General features: G+C 37.8%; 1 protein-coding gene across 25 annotated transcripts in view; it reads left to right on the top strand.

Moving 5' to 3' along the window:
• Positions 1-4,853: 4,853 nt before the first annotated feature.
• nrcama (neuronal cell adhesion molecule a) overlaps positions 4,854-15,838 on the top strand; it is a 51,544-nt gene continuing 40,559 nt past the window's right edge. For 15 of the 25 annotated variants that reach the window (XM_077500886.1, XM_077500883.1, XM_077500872.1 and 12 more), the window contains exon 1: positions 4,887-5,138. The gene's annotated coding sequence lies outside the window, so the exon portion shown is untranslated. Of the gene's footprint in view, positions 5,139-15,838 lie in introns of all 25 variants that reach the window. The other 10 variants (XM_077500869.1, XM_077500874.1, XM_077500865.1 and 7 more) reach the window with 2 other exon arrangements.

The following is a 15,838-nucleotide window of genomic DNA, read 5'->3' as shown; positions in this document are numbered from 1 at the left end:
CTCCACCGACAAAGCACAAGTTGCATTCAGACACCTGCTAAAGTGTCTTGTTTTGAAATTCATTTTTGTTGAGTTCACAAGTATATGGCAGTTATTGTTTGTGCATCTCTTATTTTAGAATCATATCGTGATATAAGACCAGCCGTGCACAATTTGACAACCCTTAAATCCCAATCGTCGTCATTGTCAAACCTCATGAAATTAAAAAATAAATAGTTGTCCTAACCTTTGTCATCTTTGCACTGTAAAAGGTTAACAAACAAACAAACAAACAAACAAACAAACAAAACTACGTAACCTAGTTGTCCTAACCTGGAGAAAATGTTTGTCATCTTTGCGCTGCAAAATGTAAAAAAAAAAAAAAAGTTGTCGAGTTGACAGTTGACTCCTGTTTTTCTAATTTTTTGGGGGGAGCTTTGTTTTTTTGAGTATTTGTTTTTATGTTTCTGTTTTTCTGATTTTTTTTTTTTCTGTTTTACGGAATATTTTTTTTTATGACAGAAAAAAAAAATCCAAAAAACAGGGAAAAAATTATTCAGAAAAACAGGGGTAGTAAAAACATTCCAAAAAACAGAGCACCAACTTCTGTTTTCTGAGTATTTTTTTTATTTTTTTTTACCTCTGAACTCCAAAGGACTTGTTGCAGACCACTGACCTGTATGTTTGACTGGATAGCTGCTAGCAGCTAGCCCATACATGCAAGTACAAGCCGCTGAAGTCACAGGGCGACCATCTTGTTACTCCCACCTCGCGAGCAGACTACTGGATCAACTATATACTATTATAGTAGGGGTGTTAAAAAAAATCGATTCGGCAATATATCGCGCAATTCTCGAATCGATTCAATAGGCGGCTGAATAGATTTTGAAACTTCCATTTTTAATGGAAAAATATTCAACAAAACGTCTTACTTCGGGGTAGGGTTCACACCTTAAGCATGGAAGAATGTTATATGAACGGAACATTAAGCCTTAATATTTTATTTTAATGCTGTTCAAACATGAAACAGATTACAATTACAACCTGTATAAAACTTTAAACTAAAAGTTTCAGATTAATAAATAATACATTTTCATACAAATCTTACACTCTACAAGTTTACTGATTAGTATTTTCTAAATTTAAATAAAAATAATCGCAACAATCGACTTGTAAATTCGTATCGGGATTAATCGGTATGGAATCGAATAGTGACCTATGAATCGTGATACGAATCGAATCGTCAGGTACTAGGCAATTCACACCCCTATATTATAGTATAGCATTTGACTTTCTTTCTTTCTTTTTTTTTTTAAAGTTTTTTTTTCTGTTTTTCTGAATATTTTTTTTATGACAAAAAAAAATATTCAGGAAAAACAGAAAAAAACAAAAACAAAGCTCCCCCCAAAAATTACTTGGAAAAACAGAAGTGTTTTTTTCCCCCCAAGTAAACGCAATAGGAAACTAAAAGTAAGTATTTATTAAATAACTAAAACTAATACAAACTAACAGAACCATCCTGAAAACTAAGTAAAACTAACTCAATTTTAAAAAACTCAAAACTAACTGAAATGAAAAATTCCAAAATGGTCCCATCATCCATGCTGGACAAATGAGGTGAAGGTGCGATGAAATACGTTGTGGAGTTGACAGACGGCCTCGCTGCGCTGTGTTTACATGACTAGGTGTGACCAAAGTGACATATATCCACACATTCCTCCTTGGTAGTTGTGCGGAGTGGCGAGAACTGTCTGTCTCCCGCCCACGCTTATTTGCTAGTGTACAGAAAGAAAAAAAAAAAAAAAAAAAAAAGCTGGGCAGAATTGTCTCGTGGTGTTGCCTAGCAACTGCACCACTTCTCACTTTTATCAATGTGCAATGCGTGTTCTCTCAAATGCCTTAAATACAAAAGTGTTTATTTAGCTAAAAAAATAAATAATAATAATTTGAGTTTGAGTGTGAATTTATTTGACACTATTGCAAACCACAATCAAATATGTTGAATATCCTAATCAAAACTTTTTTTTTTTTTAACTTTTCCTGTCACTCGTCCAGAAAACACTGACTTTGACACAAATATTCTTTGTTTAGTAACAAATTAGGTTTATGTGAATTAGATTTAATGTGACAAAAGGCTTTGATCATTCACGCCATCCTTGATTTCTTCGGATTCTGTCACGTTTTATTGTAATTTTATATACCTTGAGCCCATTAAAAAGAGATACAATGTTGCCATCTGCTGGCTATAGTTAGTGGCTGTTTTTGATTCCACAACTCATTGACCAGGCAGCGCTCCACTTAGACGTTGCACTTCCCATTGATTTAAAAAAAATAAAAATAAAATATATATATATATACACACAATATTCGTGGGCCTTGCAAAATCAGTCCAAATCCAGTAAAACAGGTCGGGAGCGAAGGGGGTTGGCTTCAGTCAAAATGGTGGCCAGTCAATGAGTTAAAGCCACATTTAAAATCATCCCCCAAAGGCTCGTGCATTTAAATTCATTACCAAAGACGAAAATGAAGGACAGTTTTGCTATCATTATAGCTTGTTAGTTTTGTAAACATAAAATGTACTTTCAGTTAGTTTTCATTTTTAAAAAAGCCTTTTCGTTATTTTATTTCATGAACAAAATTGATTTTTAAATTTTAGTTTTAGTTTTTTTTTAAGTTAATAACCTTGGTAGTTTAATATGATGAATTTTCTGCTGTAGTGATGCATGCCAGGCAAAACATTCCTCCAGAGCAGACGGACTCACACAACAGGCACGTTGCACATCTTCCACGTTGGAGGCTGTTGGTAGGTAGAAAGTTCACTTGGTCACAAAAGGAAGCCTGCTTTGTAAACGCTAATAATTCAACAGCATGGTGTCTGCTCATTGTCACAGCTGGCCTTACCCTAATACAGTATAATACACATGGACTGCTTCAAATGTACACCGCGCAAATCACCCAAGTCCCGGAAAAGTCAACTCAAAGTGCAGTTAAAAAAGCTAAGTATGTAAAGGAACCAGGAGGGTTATTATAGTTTGGGAATTTTTCATATTAGATAATTCATCTTTTTTATTTTTTATTTTTTATTTTTTTTTATTTTTTTAAGTTTTAGTTTACAGTGTGGTTTTGTTAGTTTTTATTAGTTTTAGTTATTTAATAAATCCTTAGTTTTAGTTTCAGTATTAGTTTTGGTTTAAAAGAAATGTGTATTACTTGTGTATAATATTAAAAAAAAAAAAACAGCATGGGAGCGACGTCATCTGAAGGTGTTTTTCTATTGGCTTCTGCGAGATGACGTCACTTCTGTGTGACACATTTTCAAACGTCCTTATTCCGGTGGTTAATATCAACATAAAACTACTTCGAATCACATTTCAAATCATCCCCAAAGGCTCGTGCATTCAACTCAATACCAAAGACGAAAACAAAGGACATTTTTGCTATCATTGTTAGTTTTGTAAACATAAAAATGTAGTTTCAGTTCGTTTTTGTTTTCGTTACCGAAATTGTTTTTTGAATTTTAGTTTGAGTTTTTTCCTTAGTTTTAGTTCACTAAATTAACCTTGCCTTTCAGGCACAAACTCACAAAAACGTATTTGCCCAGTGTGCTTGCGTCAATGTCAACACTTGTCTGCAGCCATCTCAGTGCGAAACCTCCAATGAAATGTTGAATATGTCTCACCCTCACCAGCCAGTCGGTGCATGCGCATATTTTTTTTTCCCCCCAAAAAATGTTACATCGTGCAATGAGCCCCATATGACTCACATTGCAGCCTCAGACGCTGAAGCGAACGGCCCTCAGCAGGGGTGAGTGTTTTGTTGCTGCATTCCAAAATAAATGATGAAACGGAGCTTGTTTACGCGTGAGATAGTGAGAGCATGCCTCATGTCATCCATGTTTTCCCCATCACCTGGCACCAATTAGCGATATTTATTGTATATGGCTCCAACATGTATTTCCACCACCACCCCCCCACGCCCCCCCAAAAACAAAATAAAAATAAAAATAAATCATGAATACGCAGGGATATATAAAAGTTGTTACACTCTCCCCCTCAATATATCCTCGGATCCTCGGATGCCGAACCGCGAGTATCCGGGGTCCACTATAATGTCACGTTGCATTCGAGGATGGTCGCAAATCAGACTTTTCCGAGTTCAAACCAGGAAGTATGTACGGGAACTCGGCAATTCCACTTGCGAAGTCGAAAAGAAAAGTAGCCGACGGACTACAAGTGACGTCACTCTACGTTTGGAAACAGACAGTGATTGGTCAAACACAATTTATTCGAGTATAAAACTAGATATCTTTCTTCATTCATAAATATTCGACATAACTTGACGTAACGCATCGTACATGACAGTATGACGCTATCTCCCGGCATGAATTTATAAGGTCAACTACTGAACTGTTGGAATGTTTATGAGATCAAATAAAAACAATAAATGATACAAATTTGCGAGCAGGTAAGTTTGCTGGAGGTCAAAAATGAGTTTTAAGAACCAAAATAAAACACAATTTACATCTATCCGCCATTTTGGTTATTTACTTTCGACTCGAACGCTTTCAGGTCGGAACTGAAAAAAAGAAAAAAGAAACTCGGATATTTATCCGATTTCCGACCATCCTCGAATGCAGCATGCATTACCATTTTCTGCCGCACAATTCACCGAGGTCGCTGTTGTCATGTTTACAAATGCGTGCAAAGACTGCCGTTCGAAACAGATATGTCACTCTGATAAGATTTCAGTTCACACTATAAATGTCACAATCAAGCCCAAAACACTTTTTTTTTTTTGAGAAATTGTAAAATATATCGAGAACGCGTGTATTCTAGCACGTCCGTATTTTCCCCTGTAGAGGGAGCATTGTCCACATCCTGGACGTTCTTCGCCACTCGTTTTGGCAGCGGGGTGAGTTGAGTTTGGAGGAGGGAGGACGAGGACGGGGACGTGCGTGTGTGGGAGCGGAGGATCAGTGTGGAGGTGAGCAGCCACAGTCTGCTGCTGCTGCTGCTGCTGCTGCAGTGGCCGAGAGGGACGGACGCACGCGCTCCTTCACCATCATCATCATCGTCGTCATCTTCATCACACCGGCATCGCGCACGGATCTGGGCCAATAAGGCAAAGTAGGGAAGACGCCGCACCGCGTTTGCAGCATTGTGAGTCATTTCAACGTCATTTAAAAAATTGTATTTATAAGGCGATGGAAGGCTTGCATTTTGCTGGGGGGAATAATGCTGCAGTGCACATTTGACTCGACTCCCCGTGACGATCATGAGCAGGTCCTGCAATATGGACGAAGATTGTTGTTGTTATTTATTGATGATTCTCGTGAACAAACCCTGCATCGATTGCGGGGCGACGCTTTCCATACCAACAGCAGCAGTAGTCGCGCTTTTGCTTCATTGTTGCAGCCGGCCGGTGCATCCATCGCGGCCCAAGAGGTGCACAATTTCATCTGTGCACATCCGACAGCTTGTAGCGCAAGCTCTGTTTCTTTTTCTCGACGTGACATTTTCACACGAAGGCGGTGCAGCTGTTAGCAACATCATACATACGATGATCTTGGCACAATATAGAAGCTTTTTTTGTTTGTTTGTTTTTTGATCCAAGAATACATCTTAATTGAATTGCCTTGGCAATCATGAGTTACGTTCATGTCAGTCTGCTTGCTAATAAATTATTTGCGTCATGATGAATATACAGTGAAAGAAAAAGTGTAGCCTACATGTGTGGTTTATACCTTAATTCATTCAGCCATTTTCAAAACCTGTTTACCCTACCCAGTGGGAGAGAAAAAAACTCAATACATATATAAATATGTGCTTGGGATTAAATGTTTGGATTTTTAAGACAAAAAAAAAGCACAATATTAGTTAGGGTTGTGAATTGTCTGGTACCTGGCAATTCAAGCTGAACCACAATTCATAGGTGACGACTGGATTCGATACTGATTAATCCCAATACAAATTAATCAGTCGATTATTATGATTTTTTTTTAACTCCAATTTAGAAAATGCTAATCGGTAAACTTGTGCATTGTAAAATTTGTATGAAAATGTGTTTATCTGAAACTTCAGGCTTATAACTGTGAGTCACTGTATTGAACAAAAATGATGTTTGGCTTTAAAAGATGTGAGGTCAAATTGCTCCTCTTTAAAAATATGTATATTGAATCATCTTTTATTGGAAGATTGTAAAGAACTGACTGTTGAATTTACAGTAAATAACTGGTAAAAAAAAAAAAAAAAAGCCAACTAATTGTAAAATCTGTTAATTACTGTAAAAATCTATTAGTGTATATTTAATTTTTGTCACATTTCTCGTTTAAACATTCTCAATGTTCAAACCTTCATAAATGTGATAAAATACAAATTACATTACATTTTTACATTACTGTAAAAAAATGCATGCAAATTGCACACAAAAATATGTGAAACAGTGAGGCAGAAAAAAATACTGATTACCGAGTAATCTGCCGATTACTTAAAAAAAAAATATATATATATAATGCACAAAATTAACCCCTTCCCCAATTCCTTTTCAATGGTTGCCATTTATGCACAAACTTTTGCTATTAAGATTCTCTGCTTTGAATGACAAGTCCATATAAAAAAAATCATCAAGTATACAAGGTTATTGTATAGATTTATGTGTCAATAATAAAACCATTGCTACTCGTTTACAAATGCTGCATTTGCTAACTTCCTGTTAGCGCAAGGCTAGCGACGTTTTCAAAACGAAGCATGTTTTGTATTTAAATACATACAGTGGATGTCATTCTTAACCTTGTGTATTTAGTTTTACAGTTAATTCCAACTGCGGTGTCATTAAACAGCTTATAGAACACAACAGAATATCATACGCTACACACTTGCTAGTTGCTAATGCTACGCTAGCAAAACGGTGCATTCAGGGTACTTTCACATCGTCGGAAACTTCGATTTTCTTAAATAACATTTTAGGGGGAAAATAATTTCATAATAATTTATAATAATAAATTGGCCGATGTTTGAAGGCCAATAGTTGGCCGATTATAATCGGTGGCCGATTAATTGGTCGGGCCCTAGTTCTGAGGGAACCAAGATTGGCTTTGGATGTCAATACGTAGTGATAAGCATCCATCCATCCATCCATTTTCTTGACCGCTTATTCCTCACAAGGGTCACGGGGGGTGCTGGCGCCTATCTCAGCTGGCTCTGGGCAGTAGGCGGGGGACACCCTGGACTGGTTGCCAGCCAATCGCAGTAGTGATAAGCAATCATATATATATATACACACTCTATGCTGCTGTCATTACTGAGCCTGTGCCCTAAACGAGGTCAGAACAATAATAAATAAATAGTCGAGTGAAGGTGAAGTCCAGTCAAGAGTCAATAAAAGAAGATGGATGGTGGACGCGGCACTGTGATCACCAGCTGTGTTACGGGAGGTGTCTGAAGCATGACCGGAGGCAGACGACGATTTAACTAATTGGAGACGCACGGCTGCTCCACCATTATTCATATTTTTGCTCAAAAATTGCTCACCTTTAGACTTTTTAGGACCTCCTCAGGTGACTTGTTTTCAGTGGGTCTTAATGTCTTAATTCACTCTTTATACTAGGAGTGCGACGATATATCGATATCATGACAAATTGTGATACTTTATCTTCCGATAGATTATCGATACACCTACGCAAGTTGTAATTACCTCTCGATCACATTTTAGTTAGCGGCTGACTGGTTAAATTCAGATAAAAGCATCAAATTCCATATGAAACTTATCGCATGACTTTGCAATATGCAAATTGCACGAGCCAATATCACAATATCGATCTTTTTTCAATATATTGTGCAAATCTGTTAACCTGGCAATAGCCAGATGGATATTACATATCCTCGACACAGTAATTTGGTCGGGAAAAGGCGGGACATTCTGTCCAATAATTCGAGCTGATTGGACGATGCGACATTCTACACGTTTGTTTTAACCAATCATGGCCACGCGTGAAAATTTCGTGTTCGTTCTTGTCGAAGGGGGGAAATGCACGGACATTTGAGCAGCTAGAACTGCACAAAGCGCCTCTCGCTGTTCAACATTCAACAAGGGAGCTGTGAGTAATTCTGCGAGAACACAATTAATTGTAGCGTCCATTCGTCCATGTTAGCTTTGTTTGTTAGCTCCGGTTTCGTCACAGTTGCATATCCCGCCCCCAAACACAATGTCGCTCTGTGATTGGTGGTTTGGAACGGTGGTTATCTGCGGGAACGGTACAAGATGTATTCTCCGGAGTTTGTCAACTCGCAAATATTGCCAGAATTCATCTTGTGAGAACAAGGTTACTAATCTGTAAGACTGTCGAATGCACAATTCTGAGCTCTCTTAAAAAGAAAAGGAAAACAAAAAACAAAACAAGACTAGACCGCGCCCACAAAATTTCAGTTGCGCGTCGGCTACCTCTTATCAATGTAAAGCAATAATGCACTGTGGGAATCAAAAACGAACGAAAGGGGTTTAATATGAATTTCCCAGAACGCCTAAAATAACAATTTGGTCGTCACACTTGGAAAATTATTAGCGAGGATTTAGGTCAAAGACGCCATTAAAGACGCCTGGATCACATGATGATTGTGAGAGCCAATCAGACTTGACAAATTATTGTGCTTCATTTCATTTATAGGTCATCGCTGTACTGCTTTTGGATTTTGATTTGCCCGACAAATGACTTTGAAAATGTTTCTCTCTTGTGATGGATGGTGTGCCACCAGAGACGAGACCTTCTTTCGATGCCTTTTTTTTTTTTTTTAAATATCCATCGGGATTATGAGGGCAAGCCAATAAGAAAAATAAGGTCCTCACCATATGATGATACATCAACTCATCGAGAGAGCGCATTTTAGCTGGTCTTTGGTTTTGAGTTTTTTTAGCCTTGAAGCAGGAAGTCTGGCTTCACCGCAGGCAGAAGAAGCGTGTTGACGATTGTCACCCACTTTATGTCAACATCAAATATGTCGCACGTATGAAAACAGGCCGCCGTGTGACTTTTGTTTAACGCAATAAATCCTCCGGTAAAGCAAACACGCTCGTCTGCAGGAATTTGCCTGGAAGGAAAAGTTCATTGCAGGACGTGCCCCCCCCCAAAAAAAGTGAGCCCTAGTGAATTTTGTTTGACACAAACAAAAAAACTCAAAAGATTGTGGCGATGCTTGTTGAAAATTTGCTTGTCATTTGCCCTCCAATTTGCATGCGTGTCAACCAGCATACTGGATGCAAATTTGTTTTGTTTTGTTTTTGGTCTCTTTTAGCCAGAGAACTTTGCCATTCTGGATGTTCACTTTGACGACGTACCTTTTTGCTTTCCAACTAGTTTTAATTTCGTCAACAAAAACTACACAAAAATTTTCTCAATACACATTTTTCACTGGACTAAAACTGGACAAGACTAGACTAAAACCCTCATTAAAGGGATACTTTGCTTATTTAGCCATTTTTGGCAGTCAAACATTAATATTTTGCCTATAATAAATTTGATATTTTCATGATTTTTCATATACAATTAGTACCTTTTAAAAACACATTTTGCAACTTGCTGTCGACTGAAAATGACATCACAAGGGCTCAGATAATCAATCACAGCTCGGTTTGGCCACGTGACATTCACAAGCTGAGCTGTGATTGGTTACCTGAGCCCTTGTGATTTCATTTTCAGTAGACAGCAAGTTGCAAAATGTGTTTTTAAAGGTCATAATCTTACATGAAAAATAATGAAAATCTCAAATTTATTATGGGCAACATATTAACGTTTGACTGCCAAAAATGGCTAAATATGTCAAGTATCTCTTTAATAAAGAATAACTGGGATTAAATCAGTATGCATTTTCATCCACTAATGAAGACGAGACAAAAATGTCCTTCACTTAATAAAAACTGGACGAAAGCTATGGACATTTTAGTTCATGAGAAAAAAAAAAAAAAAAAAAAAAAAACGAGACAAAAATTATGTGATTTTGTCAAATCTTGTCTGTGCTAATCTGTCATGTCTGTGACAGTCATATGACACAAAGTGACATGCCCCCTTTTAGTGCAGTTTAATTTTCCCAAGGCGTGTTTTGGCCCTTCTATGTTTAAAGTCCACGATAATGGTCAGATGAAGGGCAACGTAATATGCTTGTGAGTAAAATTGTGGAGGAACTCAATTTATTGTATTTATTAATTTCTTATTTAATTTAATTTAATTCATTTTTATTTATTAAGTTAATTAATTTATTAATTTTATTAATAATAAAAAATGTATCAATTTATTGTAATGCTTGTATTAGTGCCTCAATATTATATTTATAAATTTCTTATATATGTATATTTTTATATTTTTCATTGCTGTAATGTACAAAACACAATATTTTTTTTTGTATGAGTTAATTAATTAATAAATTTTTTTACAATATTGAGACCTTCTTTTGTATCGCCAATCTTCCCACAATATCGTGACCTTCATATCGTGATATCGTATCATGATGTTTGAATATTGTTCCATCCCGACTAGCGAGTGCTAGCTAACTTACCAGCTCATATAGCATGGCGCCATAGTCGCCACTTGTTGTTGATGTCCTGTTATTGTGCATCAAGTTGGTTTTCATCAAAAAAGATGAGAGAAAATTTCATGTGAAATAGTTTTAGATCCGAAATGTTCAACATAATTGAACCTTTAACATTCTATTTCCTTAAAAATTTCCGGGGAAAAATTAGATATTTAAATAATCAATTCATGATTTTATGAATCTATATTGTGCTCGAAAAATAAAATCCTTTCGATATCGATTATTTTTTTTAATTTTTTTATTTTTATTTTTTAACCAGCCCTGTTCACACGTTTTAATGTCATCAGATTGAAATTCACAGATTTATGCTGATTTGAAGGAATTTAAATAAACAAATTGTTTGACTTAAACAAAATGAAATGGATGAAAATACTAAAAAAAAAAAAAAAAAAAAAAAAAAAGTAATTCATTTTCCAAGCTAGGGCTGCACGATATTGGAATATCATGTGATATGCCATATAGTTGCTTAATATAGCGATATCGATATTGCGATATTTATCATGTACCTAAGGAAATGACATTTATATGATCGAATGAGGCGGCATGGTAGTCGAGTGGTTAGCACGTCCGCTTCCCGGTTCTGAGGTCTCCGGTTCGAGTCCAGGCTCGGACCTTCCAGGGTGGAGTTTACATGTTCTCCCCGTGCCCGCGTGGGTCTTCTCCGGGTACTCCGGTCTCCTCCCACATTCCAAAGACATGCATGGCAGGTTAATTGGGCGCTCCGAATTGTCCCTAGGTGTGCGTGTGAGTGTGGATGGTTGTTCGTCTCTGTGTGCCCTGCGATTGGTTGGCAACTAGTCCAGGGTGTCCCCTGCCTACTGCCCAGAGCCAGCTGAGATAGGCGCCAGCAGCCCCCGTGACCCTTGTGAGGAATAAGCGGTCAAGAAAATGGATGGATGATCGAATGAAAGAATTACATTTTTCGTGCAGCAAAATAAACAAACAAAAAAATTCACGAGTGTTAATATAGCGATATCGATATTATTGCGATATTTATCATGTACCTAAGGAAATGACATTTATATGATCGAATGAGGCGGCATGGTAGTCGAGTGGTTAGCACGTTAAAATAAATAAATAAATTAATTAATTAATAATAAAACCGAATAATCGATTTTCCTTTTTGAGCATAATAATATGAATTAGGGGTGTGAATTGTCTCGCAACTGACAATTCGATACCGATTAGTCCCGATATGAATCTTTAAGTTGATTATTGCGAATTTTGTACTAAAATTGAGAAAATACCAATCAGTAATATTGGAATATCATGCGATATGTGATATCGTTGCTGAATAAAGCGATATCGATATTATTGCGATATTTATCATGGACCTAAGGAATTGACATTTTTATGATCTAATGAAAGAGACATTTTTCATGCAACAAAATAACAAACTCAATATATCCTTCATGAATTAATTGTAATAACCTCTCGATAATGTTCAACTATTGGATGATGGAGCACATTTTAGTTAGCGTCTGACTGGTCAAATTCAGATGAAAGCATAAAATTCCGAATGAAACTTATTGCATGTCTTTGCGATATGCACATTGCATGGGCCAGTATCACGATATCGATATTTTACCGATACATTGTGCAGCCCTATTACAAGCTGTATGCCACTCCCAGTTGAAGTTAGCTGTGAAGCTGATACCTAAAAGAAGATTTTAAACATCCATCCATCCATGTTCTGAACCGCTTGCTCCTCACAAGGGTCGCGGGGGGTGCTGGAGCCTATCTCAGCTGGTTTTGGGCAGTAGGCGGGGTACACCCTGAACTGGTTGCCAGCCAATCGCAGGGCAAAATTTTAAACATGACATATTTAAACACTAAAATGTTGAACCAAATGATGTCATTTTACTCTAAATTAGCCAGCAAGCTAACATGATGTTCAATTCCAGAGATAGGCTCATAGAAGTGAATTGTAATTAGATATTGCAGTAATTATAAAGCTTCAAATAACTTAGTGACTTCAACCAGATGTTACATGGAGGTCTTTGTGGAACTGTTGTACTACTCACTTCAATTTCCCACTAAAGTCTAAAGGTGCAGCACAAATATTAGGTTGGCTGTGTTTTCCTACCCTTGCACACCCCCTTGCCTATAGTGTGTCAATATTAGTCGTCTCCCAGGCATCCTCTGCTCCGTACGCATCTAGTGTTTACTAGCCCTCATCCACGCCGTTTTGTGGACAATTTCCTTTTGTCTTGCTTGCCATCTTTTGTCTTTCCATAGCCACGATGGTCTCCAAGGGATATAAAGGGGGGGGGGGGGGGGGGGGGGGGACGCTTGACCAGCGTGTCTTTGACATGTCTTGTCACCGACGGCCCGGCTTTGCTTGACGAGGCCCTCTTCGTGCGGTTCGAGCTTCCAAGAGGCTCTTGTGATGAGAGATGCAGCATATTAAAGCGAAACAACACTTAAGAATCATTTTCCAGTATTGGATTAGGAATTGTGTACAAAGAATAAAAGTACAAATATCTTTGGCATTTTATTCCCTCAATTTTAGTTTAAACCGATGAAGTGTCTGAATTGGATCGTATGGTGTGGGACGCCATGTTCCTGGTCACGTGATCGTGATGTCGTGATGACATAACTGAAAGCCGGAATTTGGTGACGTAATGACGTCTTGGATCCCAATTACACCAGATTACATCAGATGTGTGTGCGTTGCGTCTCCGCTCCACTGCGTCTTGACTGCCTGCTCCGGACGCGTCAATTTTTTTGTCCAACTCACACCGCACAACTGCGGTCCGGCAGCTCCGTCGCCGACAACTTCCCGCCGTGTCTCACGTGATCGCGCGCAATAATGTGGCATTAAAAACAACGACAAAGACACAGAAAGTCTGTGCTCAACAGAGGAGCAGAAAGAGAGGTGGACTTTCTTTGACTGAACTTGCCGTCCACTCCTGCTATGACGTTCCATGCAGCATTCCTTTTTAAGTTGTCTTGATAAAAAGGATGTGCTGTGTCATATTCTAATTTTGTTGCTTTCCACCTCGGTTATAAGTCTCTCCTTGTCCATGTTCGCCGGTGTTTAAACTGTAAATTAAGCGTTAAGCATTATGACGTTTTGCTGACATGATTGCGAAATAGGAGCTGGCGAGTGTTTTATTCTGAAAAGTAACCGGAAATTTATTTTGAAACTGCGTCGGTCTTCCTGTCCCGCTCGATGTGTTCTGTGCTAGCTTGCCATTTGACGGAGGCCGACGGATGCATCGTCCGTCAAAAAATAGAAAATAGGTCTATCCGTGCAGAGGGCTGCCGCACAACGCAGCTGAGGCGCAGTCGACACGCAACGCACACGTAGCCGGTGTAATTTGAACAATTTGAATGAATGGAAACGTATCGGCTGCGTCGCCGGAACGCAACGCAGACGCAATGCACACGCATCCGGTGTAATCCCAGGGTCAGAGTAAAATCCTCAACACGTCCGCTTTCATGTCATTCTGTGTGGGGGTGGGTCGGTAGGGGGTGGCTGCTCCTAATGTGGGCTAAAGCGTGCTGAGCACACGACATGTATCTTAGCCTAGCATAGTAAAAGTCACCCGGATATTTACCGTCCACTTGGACCCGCTGGCGGTTGGCTCTGCCAGTTTCATCCGGCTTTCTGTGTCCTCCGTGGCCATACCGCTTTTGAGGAAGTGCTTCTTTGTTGTCAGGTGAAACTCCACCTTTGATGTCCGCCGTGGGATGCCATCATTCCTCTGAGTTCTTTGGTGTCATTCATTCAATGTGTATTTGACGCACGCGATACATCACCATGATCATGTGACTGTCCAAAATGCCAGATACAGTACTTAATGCAAAAATATTCATAAAAAGTGCTATAAAATCATAATTGCTCAACATAAATTGACATTTTTTTCAGGGAAGACTGGAAATGAACCATTTCACAGAATAGCTGGTTAGTTTTTCATAAGTCTTGTCTTCCTTTAAACACACGAGGTGTCGTCGTTCACTGTTGTCATCTGTTCATCAGGCACGGGAAATTACAGACTGTAATCTCGTGAACGTGTCAAGACATTCTTTAAAATATCATGTCACCCAAATTGAAATAAGAGAAGTGATTATTTGGTATTTATTTGAGTGCCTGGATGCATTTTGCATTCTCTCCTTCCTGATTTGGATCCACTTCCAACTGTTATTTTTTTTTTTTTTTTAATGTGTACATGTCTGTAGGAGTGTGACGATATATATCGATATCGCAATAAATTGTGATACTTTGTCTCCTGATAGATTATTGATACGCGATATTTGTAGTTCATATACAGCCACTATATTGGCTACGTTGTTCATGACTTATTGAGCAATTATTTGGCAGGCCACAAGGGGGAATGCCTCATAAGAGTGGCGGGGAAATGGACGCAAGTTTTCAGGTGAAGAAGACTCATGAAGCTTTTTACTAGTGTAAGACATTTATCTGTCCAGCAATGGACTCACTTTTGCGTACGTTTCTATGAAAAACGTGTATTATATGTTCAATTTGAACATTTTAAAACATATTTTATGTTTCGACCTTTTGAGGCACACAATTTCTGAAGAATATTAATATTTAAGTAATTTTATCTATTTACTTTTGCAATGTTACAAAAAAAAATGTCAGTTTATAAAATGAAACAAATTTGTTGACAGGAAGTGGTCTCTGTTAAGAAGACATTTGTATTTGTTTAAAAAAAAATACACTAAAGTACTCAGCGTGAAGTAGACACCAGTTTGAATATTGTGTTTCAGTGATGGTACAAAAAGAAATGATTTTCTCAATGGAAAAAAAACATCCGTTTATGTCAGGGGTGTCCAAACTTTTTCATTTGAGGGCCACATACAGAAAATCAGAAGGATGCAAGGGCCACTTAATGTTATGAAGAGAAATTGTGTTTAGTCCTAAAAATTGTACAAATAATTTATTTGTGCTTTTGCACATTTAGAAAAATGCTACAGTATGAACCAATTTACGTGTGAATTGAATTTTTCATTTTAGTTAGTTTTTATTAGTTTTCAGGGTGGTTCTGTTAGTTTTTATTAGTTCAGTTCTTTAAAAATGCTTAGTTTTAGTTTAGTTGTTAGTTTCACTATTAGTTTAAGTTTTTTTTTTTGTTTTTTGTTTTTGTTTTTTTTAAACCATGTATTACTTGTGCGCAATATTTAAAAAACACCATGGGAGCAACGTCATCTGAAGGTGCTTTTCTATTGGCTGCTGCTACATGACGTCAATTCTATGTGGCATACTTTCAAACGTCATTATTCCGGTTTATATCAAAATAAATCTACTAAAA

Source organism: Festucalex cinctus, chromosome 16, assembly GCF_051991245.1.
Source record: "Festucalex cinctus isolate MCC-2025b chromosome 16, RoL_Fcin_1.0, whole genome shotgun sequence".
Lineage (NCBI taxonomy): Eukaryota > Metazoa > Chordata > Actinopteri > Syngnathiformes > Syngnathidae > Festucalex > Festucalex cinctus.
This window is presented reverse-complemented; position numbering and strand designations above follow the sequence as displayed.